Below are 12,175 nucleotides of genomic sequence, written 5' to 3' on the forward strand. Positions count from 1 at the left end.
AGGAGCAGGAAGGTGAGATAGTGGGCAGGAAGAGGGACAGCATGAAACTTCTGCCTTGTCCAATTGTTGTACCTCTTCAATGGGAGCAAAAACAACGACATAAAAGTACGATGACTGATCCTGGGATTATACTAATCTGGATGTACCCTTATGGATGTAACTGCAGTGTATGTATAAGGAAGGGAGATTGAGAGCAGAATATTTTAAAATTCACAGTTCCATCAGTGACATGCTGAGAGGAAAATTATTTTATGGACTACCAACTGGGAGACAGTTCTGTGAAGGGACATTCACAATATAATGTTTTATTTGACTAGTCTGAAATGTACAGTCACCACCATTAAAATAGAATGGATATTTACCACCCATCAACCAAATATAATTGTGTGACTGTGAGGTGGTTCAAGGTAACCAGGTAGATAGTCATTGTTAAGTGATCTTGTGATCATATTTATTAAGTGATCTTGTGATCATATTTATTTTTCATCATTTCTGTTTAATTATTTTACATCATCAAAAGGGGATGTTGCCTTTTTATCCCATTAAATGGGGAGTGCTACACAAGCACAATCTACCTAGCCCTGGTGTCTCTTACACTTCATCCTTCTTGAATAACCAATAATACTGCATTTCAACTGTGTGCTTTCACATTGCAAAACTCAAAGCATGAATGTGCTTCTGGTAGCTGTATATTATTTGCTCTGGAACTATTTTAGCATAGGGACAACAGTCAATCATGTGACAGCTACTGGAAGAAAGGATGGGTAGACTGGCTGCTATATCAAGAAAACCAGATAACTTTGAGAATGCTGGGGGGGGAAACAATAAGATGTATGATTGCAGAGTAGATACCTCAAATATTAATCTGCATCTATTGTGGATCTACAAAAATTTCCACCCCAATTACTCTTGGACAGAGCACATTTAGTCTCAGCCTAAGGACAGAAATGGGGAAAAGATTGAGATATTGGTTAGACTACATTGTACACTACCTCTTTGACCAGCCCACCTTTCATAATTACCAAAGTGAAGTTACTACACTGTATCCTGAATGTAGTATGGGCAGTCTGTTCAAATCACCATCTTACAACTCATCCTGTAATGTTCATCCTCAAGAAGTCCAAAGCAATAGATGCCGTAATAAACCAAAAATCTTACTTCATTATTGAAGTACTGCTTGCTCCATTATATGTTTTTTGTTTCTGTCAGAGCCTAAACTGCAATAATCTTTTCCATTTATCAAAATTGAAGGGCGCATAGGATAGTTTGCTGTTTGTTAAAATTAAGGAAGATACCTAGACCACACAAACAGCTCCTGGTACAATTCTTTTCCAGTATTCTAAGTACTATATCAAGAATGGAATGCTAGGGTCTCTTGTCTATTTTCAACTGGGAAAGCCATTAGTAAAAGCCAGTCGAAATGCATAGATTATTGTGTTTCAGACTGAAGGCCAACATGCCTTGCTTTCTTTTACTCTCTAATGATAAAAGTGAAATAGTAATGAGCGTAGCAGATATATTTGAACACTTATTTGTACTCTAGAAGCAAAGTGGCTGTTTTACCAAAGCTTCAATATCACATAAGCCTAAGCAGTTATGACACTACTGTATTATAGATAACAATATGGATGTTTTGGATATGATCAAAAGGGAACTGCTGTCCCTTCTTCTAAGTCATTTATTTGGTCCATCCATGTTATCTAGTTGCTTAGGTTTCCTCAGGAACTCCTAGAAGGAATTATTTCAAGGCTTATTTCCAAGACACAGAGGAGGTGTTCTCAGTGTTGCTGCAGCTCCATCACCATTCTGCACTCTTTGCCACATAGTGTGCCTGTATTGAGTCAACTTTTTTCCCCCGCATGTGTTTTGCTCCGTCTAGTGGTCACTTCATGATTTCATCACTTTATTACTGGCTTATTCCTGAGCACTTTAAAAGTGCCGGAAAATAAGCCAGAGCTGCAGCAATGAAATATCGAAGTGACTCCTAGAGGGAGCAAAACACATGCGACTAAGGGGGAAAGCCCTACCTGGTACATGCACACAAGAGATGAAAATGAGATGTGCAAAAAAGCCTGTAACTTCCAAGACAGTATAAAGAGCTGCTCTTCAAAAAAGGAAGTAAAATTTCTACTCTGTGTGCTTAGGTTTTTGTTGTTTTCCATTTGAGGATGTATATGTGCAATCATGTAGTTTGAATGTGTACGTCTAAGATGTATTAGACTGTCATTTGTGTGCCAAAGGAAGAATACATCATAGAGTCATATGGTTTTTCATACAGTTGGTATTTTCAAATGGTATAGCCAAATATGAATACTGTGGTGCTATCAACATGTCTTAAGTAATTGTATTGGAACTGTGAACTTTCTTTTGGGTCAGGTAAATAAAATAGTTCATTCATTGCAAATCTCTAAACTGTGTTCTTTTCTTTTCACTTACTGCTAGTATCCTTTTTAAATATCCTGGAGGCAAAACAACACCCTTCTGATTTGTGTACAAATGGTACAGGTGTAACAAAATATATTGGTAGCTTTGCCCATCATGACTAAGAGTCACCTCCCATACCCATACCCTCACCTCCCGTGCCATATCTCTTTTCAGCAGCAGTTGCTCACTCTTCATGGGCTGTAACTTTGAAGGGCTTCCTGTTCCATGGAGGGGTGTCGTTGATCCCAAACAAAAAGCTGCAGCTGGAAGGAGTCTGTAAAAGCCCCCATGTACAAATGGAGGGTTATCAGTAATGCTTTGGATTCCCCTCTTGTATTTGAAAATGTGCCAGCTTCATTACATTCAGACTTGTATCTTTTCCAATGTTATATAGAACTTGCTCAAAATCAGTGTATATGAAGAGAAAGATGAGTAAATATGATGTAAACAGTCAAGATTTAGAGCTGTATGACTTATAACCTCACTAAGGCAGGGGGGAAGGCATGTATTACAGGTCCCAAGCATTTAAGGACGAAATTTCCTTAGGGTAGAGATGATAGTATGAGGGAAACTATGTAACGTGGAGGGAAATGGTATGGAGGGTTTGGGATCTGGGTGAGTAAATTGAAAAGATCTCTAGGTTGGGGATTCGAACAGCCTGTAACTTTAGAAGAAGTGCCAATTTCAGTTGGCCTTAAAAACACTCTGTTTTGTCAAATGATACAGTGGACTGATTTTAGTAGAAAATGAGTTTGTGTTATAGAGCAACACTGTGATAGTCTTAAGATCCAGTTATTCATTTTTGTTTTTAATTTGTGTATTTGGTTTCTCCATTTTAGAGAACAGCCGGCCTAGCAATGTAGATGTATTCCATTTGCGTCTTTGAAAAACAGCTTGAAGGCCTCCGAAAATACAGCAACTTGGACTGGAACTCCATACATTTGATGGAAGCTTGTATGTTCAATTAAGCTACTGTCTCAGGGGCTTTAAAACATGGTGGGCATGCTGGCTTTTTGTATCAATAATGTGGTCTCCAGTATCTCTTAAAAAATAAAGGTGGTAGTGAAAATTCTCTTTGTGATGAATGCTCCTGCACCTACAGCCAAGCTCTCTTTGCACCTCTCAAGCCCTTATGATGCACTTACAGTACGATGAAGTCATACCTTCTTGAAAATGGAGGAAACTTTACAGTACAAATCTATACCAGTCTCAAACCTTTTTAAGTGTCATGGCCACAGCCAAGGAAGCCTAGGAGAGGTATTTCTTTGAAAGGCAAGGTATCACTGTCAGAAAACAATCAGTGCTCCTGCAGTGCTACAGTTCTCAAAGACTTTGGGAAGGAACACCATAACAGTTAAACTGGTTTCAACCCATCTTAAATGTATATCATGGGGTGCCCTGACTGTGCTGTGTTGCCTCGAAAAATTATTTTTCTGATTCTGAGAACTGCATAGGGGCTTCATCTGTCTGTGATTGCTAGTAGGTAATCTCATTTGAATATGTACCTTCCAATTTCATTTGAATAGCTACCTTCCAATTTCAATGCCATTCATACCGGGCAGTTATTTATATCCTGGAAGTTCACAGAATATGTACCAGCTGTGATTGTCACCCTTATTTTGCTTTAACCTGTAGTATTATTTACTTAGCCGACTAGCAACATTGCAGGAAGTCACACAATCTGCTGTCCAATCTTTGCATGTTTACTCAAAATTAAAAGCCCCACTGTGTTCAATGGGTCTTATGCCTAGTTACGTGTGCATAGGATTGTAGCCTTATTCTCTCTGATATGCTTCTATGGCAATTGTGAAAAGGTTCCTCGGCTTTCTTTCAAGGGTATTCAAGCATGAATGCTATGTTTTCATTATTCTATCTAACCGACAGTTCCTTGGGTATTAATCTTCGAGGTGGAATGTGGTGCTGTTTAGTTTTTTAGTGATCAATCAAAGAATTGACACAACTTAGCTAAAATGGTAAGGTTTCCAGAATCACTATCAGAGGTGCTCTAAAGCAACATAAGTTTGGCTCTGCTACATTCTTTTCATGTCTTCAGTAAATAAAAAAGAGATCACATACTCCAGAAGTGAGCAACACTCTTATTTGCTAACCTTCTCTATAAATCTATCTGGATACTGTTGGGGGTTATAGTGTTAAGTAATATGAATCATTAGTCTGAGGCGTTGAGGCAGTTCTTAAGAATTTCTTTTAATGCACGTAAGCAATTTGTCAAAAAATACTTATGGGAAATTACAGTATAATTCTACGGGTCACCCATGTTGCTAGATCTGTATTGTGCAATCTAAAAACATTGAGATTGGGGTGTTTTAGCTAAGCAGATGCTTTCGAAACATGTGCAAATAGTACCAGGGTTGCAGACTTCAGGATAGTTGCTAAGTGCCACTGCTATGTTGTTTTCTGTTGTTTGCAAAAGTTGGCGGCAGCAGTAGGACATTCTGTGTATATACAGAAAAACAGGCGCAAGTGTACGATGTCAATACTGCAATCATAATAGTCTTCAGGGGTTTTCTTCTAATTTATTTGCCTGAGTTGTCTTATCGTTATAATCACTATTAAATATTGGAACTGATTTTTCTCATGATCGTCAGTTCCCTGCTGAAATAAAAGCACCCCATGTCTACAGTTTTGCCTTACTTGGAGCACAATTGTCATCTCTGTGATGTTGAGCCAGTAACTGTCATTTTTGAAGGCTTATCTTCTTTGTTCCTACTTTGAACTCTGATCTCTAGAGTTGCCTGTGTTCTGGCACACGTAGTATGAAGGGTGAGATTGATTGGCTCAATTTGGAGGAGGGAGGAATAGAACTTCAGCTCTCACTCTTTTTTCATTCCTGAATCCTGCACAGAAATGATACAAATCTCACGTGGATTTAAATTGTTACACTGCTAGAGTTTATTTCATTACCTTGGCTTGTGTTCTGCAGAATATTTCCACTGACAAAAGGGATTTCTATTAGTGGACCTTCCTTGCCTCCTCCTGCTGCTGCAGCCCCAAACACCCCCTTCCCTGAATGTTGCTCCTGGTGCTAGGGACCCCCCATGAGCAGCATGAAAAGGAGCTGCTGATCTGCATGGAGAGGAAGGAATCAGAAAAAATTGTCTTCCCTTTCATTCATGGAAGTGGTCCGCAAGCCTAACCCCTTGATTTCTGCCAACTGAGCCCATTGAAGGAATTTTCTGGTGTTATTGCTTAAGTGTTTGTAAAATGACCATTTCAAGGCAGCACCACTATGAGGAAAAACCTTTGGAGTGCCTTTAGCATAGAATGCCTCTTAGCTTCCCATGGCAACATTCCAGTATGATGGTACTGAAAGCAAAGAACCCTGCATACAAATGAAAGATGGTTTCCATAAAGTTAAAATAGTACCTTAAAGTAAAAAATAAGTAGCAATATACTATATTGCATCTACGCACAATATGCTGCTATATATTTGCACAATTTTATGAGTTAATGTTTCTCCTGATGAGCTCTTGCTTACATCAAGAGATAATAAATAATATTGTTTAAATGTTTAGACATGTGAATGTGACTGTCCACCTGTGAACAATGTTATCATCTTAATTGACAGTAAGCATCTTCTAAATGCTGGGGATAGGCTCTGATATTTAGCCTCATTTGTCACTAAGAGCTGCTGCGATTACACTTTTTGTGCAGGGATGTTTGAATGCACCAAGTGTATATCTAAATCTAGTATTATTGTTAGTGTGTTGTTGCCTTAAATTCTCAATGCAAAATGTGTATTTTATAGGCACAGCCATTAGTAGTTAATGTTAATACTCATTAGTAGTTAATGCAATACTCTGCTGATCTTGCTTCTTTGCAATGGTACTCATGCTCAGTGCCTGGATAATAAAATAAATTATGAAATCTGTGTCTGATCATTATTTGTCAGAATACATATTGTAACTGCCTCATCCCACAATTGGTGGCTTACCCAAGCTCCGTGAAACCTCTGCAGCCAGACTCTAGTACATACATACATAATAATCTCATTTGGTCTGAGAGGAATTGTAAGTCTCCAGGTAAGTGTGATAATGAGCCTGACTCACTCAGAGCTTGGCACTATTCTGGAGTTTCTGATTGACTGTTCTTGACAAAGCAGCATCAAGGCTGGATATAAAAGGGTGAGTGGATAAGAAGTGAATGGTGGGTGGAGTAGGTTGAACTTTTAGCTCCTCCACATTGATGCACAGAGAATCTTCTTTCAAGCAAGGACCAAGGTGTATCTCCAGATAGCTGATTTCTCCCTTGTTCAACCCTACTCACCCTGGACCCTACACACTTGTGCTGACACTCTGTGAAGAGGGCGGTTTCACCCCTTTCACAGCAATCCTAATAACATGTATCACAATATTTATCATTCTAGCACATGAATGGAAAACAGCTTGAGCTATTGTTAATCTCAGTGGATCAGCAGTTTCATTTAGTAGGACAGTTACAAAATGATGTTAAAACAAAATTACATTTAACAGGAAACAGTCAAAAACTTGGTGTAAGAAGCAAACCTGACAGAAAACAGATTGTTCCCCTTTAATAAACTATGCAGTCTTTAGACAAAAAATACATGTTAATATCCAAATTCAGTCCAAATAACAAGATATTTTGTGTTTGTTTCTTGTCCATTAAAAGACATTCTTTCATTGACCACAAGGCCTAACATTGCTTCAGTGCATATTTCAAAGTGTGGTATTAACTCTTGCCTCCCACTTCTGAAGAGTTATTTGTTTAGCCATTGCCAAGGCCCATAGGATCCATTTGTTCTTTCAAGAGGTTCCAGAAAGAATGAATGTACTCTTAATACTAGTTCCAGTGAACATTCTAAGTGTAAAATTAATGTGTCTCTCAATTTCTAACCAAAATGGAGTGATAATTGGAATACCCTAACGTGTCAAATTAGTTCTTGGCTGCCTATATCTCCAACTCCTATCTGAGCCTAATAACTCCAATTTAAGAACTCTACTAGGCACCTAATAAGTTCAAATAATTTTTTTATATTAATTGTAATCTAAATTCTAAAGTCATTTGTTTACCATTATACAGTATTTCTTCCCAGATTGTTTTCGGAATTTGCATATGGCATTCTATATTCCAGTTCTGTCCTAGGTCCTCAACCACAGACTCATGATCAAGCATTTTGTCCACAACACTGCCCCTACTCCCGTCATAATATTTTGGGGAGTATTAAGGGACTACTGATGGAAAGTAAAGAACTACTGCAAGGATTTCTCTGCCTTAAAAGTGAAATTACTATATTTTGCACTTTACTAAGTGGAAACCTTTGTGCTATCTTGTGATGTTTTTTATTGATGAAATAAGTTGAGAAGCTTTTTTATTTTCACAGCTGAAAAGGGACTGTACATGTGTATGTGTGAAATATTCTCAAAAGGTGTTATCAGATCATTTGAAATGGTATGCTCAGTTTGAAAGAAAACTTGTGTTTCAACATTTTCTAATTGCTGGAATTTTTCTTCTGTTGGTTTTCAGGTAGAAAATCAATGTTTATTTGCATCTCATTCTGGCTGGGCATTTGCACAAATGTTTAGGATTACTGAAATTCAATCAAGCATGTAATTACAGTAATTTTGTTTCTCTCTGATGCATCTATATGCAGAACACATCAAAAGAAAAGATGGATTAGATTTAGATGAAGGTGGAGTGAAAGTTGGTGGAAGGAATATTAACAATGTGAGATATGCAGATGACACCACATTACTGGCAGAAAATAGGGAAGATTTGAAATGACTACTGATGAAGATTAAAGCAGAAAAGTGCCAAAGCAAGATTACAGATGAGCATCAAGAAGACAAAAGTAATGACAACTGAGGAATTACACAACTTTAAGGTTTACAATGAAGAAATTGAAATTGTTCAAGATTTTCTATTCCTTGGCTCCATCATCAACCAAAAGGGAGACTGCAACCAAGAAATCAGGAGATTGAGACTGGGGAGGGCAGCCATGAAGGAGCTAGAAAAGATTCTTAAGTGTAACGATGTGTCGTGGGCAACCAAGATCAAGATAACTCATACTATAGTATTCTCCATTACTATGTATGGGTGTGAAAGTTGGACAATGGAGAAGGCTGATTCATTTGAAATGTGGTGTTGGAGGGGAGTTGTACAGATACCATGGTCTGCCAAAAAGACAAGTGGGTTCTAGATCAAATCATGCCTGAATTCTCCCTAGAAGCTAAAGTGACTAAACTGGGGCTATCGTATTTTGGTCACATTATAAGAAAAGTAACTGGAGAAGACAATGCTAGAAAAAGTTGAAGGCAACAGGAAAAGAAGAAGATCCAACATGAGATGGATCGACTCAATAAAGGAAGCCACGGCCCTCCGTTTGCAAGACCTGAGCAAGGCTGTTAACAATAGGATGTTTTGGACATTAATTCATAGGGTCACCATGAGTCCAAAGCAACTTGACAGCACTTCACACACACACTCATAGTTTGCCTAACTGAACCTTATGTACACAGTACTTCATTGCACCACAAGCATTCATAGAAGGGGCTGACATCACACTGTAGGTCCAGTTCAAGTGAAGAGGTTTTGGAGATTTTAGACAAAACTGATATCTCATACCTGACTCAAAAAGGAACCCACAGAATGAAATTCTTGTGGGAGAACAATAGCAGTTAATCAGTGCTGTAGGGAGTTTGAAGTAAAAAAACTTTAAAGTTTCATTGGACATGAGGTGCAGCACCCTGGACAGCTCTGGATTTGACTCCTTGCTCCAATGAACGTCAAATCTAGGCTGAGATTTATTTTTTATTTATCTTTGGACTTGTATTCCACCCTCCATCCTAGCCGAAGCCGGGCTCAGGGCAGCCAACATCAGGTAAAAACAGGAACAACAATAAAATATTCAAGAAAATTCAAATCCTAAGTAAAACCACTAGATCCTGAAATTAAAACAAGTAGGCCCTTGTTATCTGCACATAGGGCTGCAACCAACCTGGGGGAAAGCAGTTGGGATCCCCTGTTAGAAAATCAGAGAGGAAAGGAAGGAGGGAGAGGAAGGGAGGTCAGCTATGATGAAAACCATCACTTCCCTCAACCATAGGCCTCGCAGAATGTTTCGGTCTTACAGGCCCTGTGAAACTCTGTGAGATCCCTCAGGGCCCTGGTCTTATTACACAGGGTGTTCTACCAGGCAGGGGCCAAGGTCAAAAAGTCCTGGCCCTGGTTATACCAGGAGAGATGGTCCCGCAGATACTATGGTCCTAGACCGTGTAAGGCTTTAAAGGTTAAAACCAGCACCTTGAACCTGATCCAGTACTCCACCTAGAGCCAGTGCAGTTGTCGGGGCACTGGCTGAATATGTGCTCTTAGCAGGATCCCACTAAGGACCCTCGCTGCTGCATTTTTAACCAGGTGGAGCTTCCGGATCAGTCTCAAGGGCAGCCCTACATAGAGCAAATTACAATAATCTAGCCTGGAGGTGACCATCACATGGATCACCGTGGATTGGTTGAGGCAGGAGAGAGAAGGCACCAGCTGCCTGGCCTGGAAGAGATGGTAAAAGGCTGCCTTGGCTGCAGCTGTGACCTGGGCCTCCATCGATAGGGAGGTATTCAGGGTCACACCCAGACTTTTGACAGGGGAGGCAGGTGTTAGTCGCACATCATCAAGAGACGGGAGCTAGTGCACCACCTCTGGGCTGCCCTGGCCCACCCACAGGACCTCCATCTTCAATGGATTTAGCTTCAGTCAGTTCAACATGGCCTCCAAGCACCTGGCCAGTGTGTCCAGGGCAATATTAGACTGTCCACCAACCGGTAAAGCTGGGTGTCATCAGCGTACTGATGGCAACCCAACCCAAAAGCTGGGAGAGGATCACACCCTGTGGCACTCTGCAGCACCAAGAAGTGCTGCGGCAATACTTTCTCCCCCAGTGCCACCCTCTGTCCCTGATGAGAAAGGAGCGCAGCCATTGGAGGGTCATGTTCCAGATCCCAACATCGGCAAGGTGGTGGTCTAAAAAAACATAATCAACCATGTCAAAGGCTGCTGAAATGTCTAATAAGACCAACAGCCTCACCATGGTTAAGAATTGTCAGAGAGCTCTGGCTAACATGTCATACTAAGAACTGTGAAAATTGGCCACTCCAAGTGGATTCTGCTCTCCTCTGTGATCTTCATGGTGGCACTAATTTCTCATTCACTCCCATGCTGTGTGTCAGACCTAGCCTTTATTTATTTGCTACATTTTACCCAAGAAGAAATTGGCTCCCAAATAGTTCACTGCGATTGAAACCCAGTACAAATAACTGAAATGCAACCAACAGAAGGGTGCTGGCAGCACAGCCTGGGATCCTTCCTCCCACCCTCCACCACCAGCTTCTTTCTTCCTCGGAGTTAATTGCTGATATTTCCAAGTGAGGTCACCCTGTGACACAGGCCCCCCTTGGGAATCTTTCAGTAGCTGTTGCAGGTCATGTGCCTTCTGTGACTACACGTGTCGAGGGTAGTAAACATTCTGCCTCATCATAAAGGCAACCATTTCTCCTTGTCTAGCTATGACTGGTAAATACTCTACCTGGAAAAAGAGCAGGTCCTGTTGTGGAAGAATGGCAAATCACATGGGTGCACTCCCAGAGTAGCCCGTTCTGGTCATCTTCCTACATACCAGCTTACGACAGTTACCCTGCTCCCCATTCGTTTGCTTGCTTTCAGGGCATTAGATTCCTGTAAGTTTTACAGCCATTGTCAGGAAAGAGCTGGCGCAAAACATGGGAAGCAAACACTTTCAACATCAGCTGGAACTGAAATTATTTATTTTGCTTTCACATATAAGCTGGACAGACAATTGGTTGTTTATTTTTCAGTGGATGAGTTAATCATTTATTCAAAATTGTTCTCCTTCTCCAGATCTCCTCACCCTAAGTCGATCTCTCTCTCTCTCTCTCTCTTTATCTCTCTCTCATCACAGATGTTTTGTATGCACAGATCTACCAATAGTGCTGGGAATCTTTACAACATTTGAGGTCCTTGCTCTCATAGGAGGCAGATAGAAAAACTGAGTTCTCCTCTTGAGGTTGGAAAAAGAATCAGCAAGGACTCTCGGCAAAGAACTCACAGGTACGTTTTCTACATTATAAGTAATTAGGGTGTCATCTTTAAAAGATTACTGTTGAGTTGGAATGTTATTTGGTCTACATATTTTTAATCTATATATTTTCTTTGTTCTGTATGGTATTGTATATTAGCTAAAGCAGAATTGTTTTTAGATAGATAGATAGATAGATAGATAGATAGATAGATAGATAGATAGATAGATCTTATCTGTCCCTCAGCTTTTCTTTGGTTTATCATTACAATCACATGGTTCAACAGGTAGAACTAGTCACCGTTCTAATATGCAGGGCTCTAAAACACACCTCATCTAATAATGTGAAACAGTGTTGGATTAGCACTGCAAAGCCAGTGTGGTGTAGCGGTTAGTGTCTGACTAGGATCTGGGAGTCTCTGAAGACACCGGGCTGCCTATTCACAGTCCGCCCGTCCAACGCACGCGGGAAGGAAACAAAAGGAAAGGAGCCTAAAAGCAGCCAGGTGGCCCGTCGCAGCTCAGAGCAGTCTTCCCCCAGAGGCAGAAAATATTCCAGGGAAAAAGGGTTATTGCGAGTACAAAAGCACCCCCAGCTAACCTCCCCCCCATACTTAGCCACATGGCCTGATAGGGATTCCCTGCTCTGTAGCTTCTGTCTCCTTTGTTCGCCTTCCAAAGAAG

The sequence above is a fragment of the Euleptes europaea genome, chromosome 2 (assembly GCF_029931775.1).
Source record: "Euleptes europaea isolate rEulEur1 chromosome 2, rEulEur1.hap1, whole genome shotgun sequence".
NCBI classification, from domain to species: Eukaryota; Metazoa; Chordata; class Lepidosauria; order Squamata; family Sphaerodactylidae; genus Euleptes; species Euleptes europaea.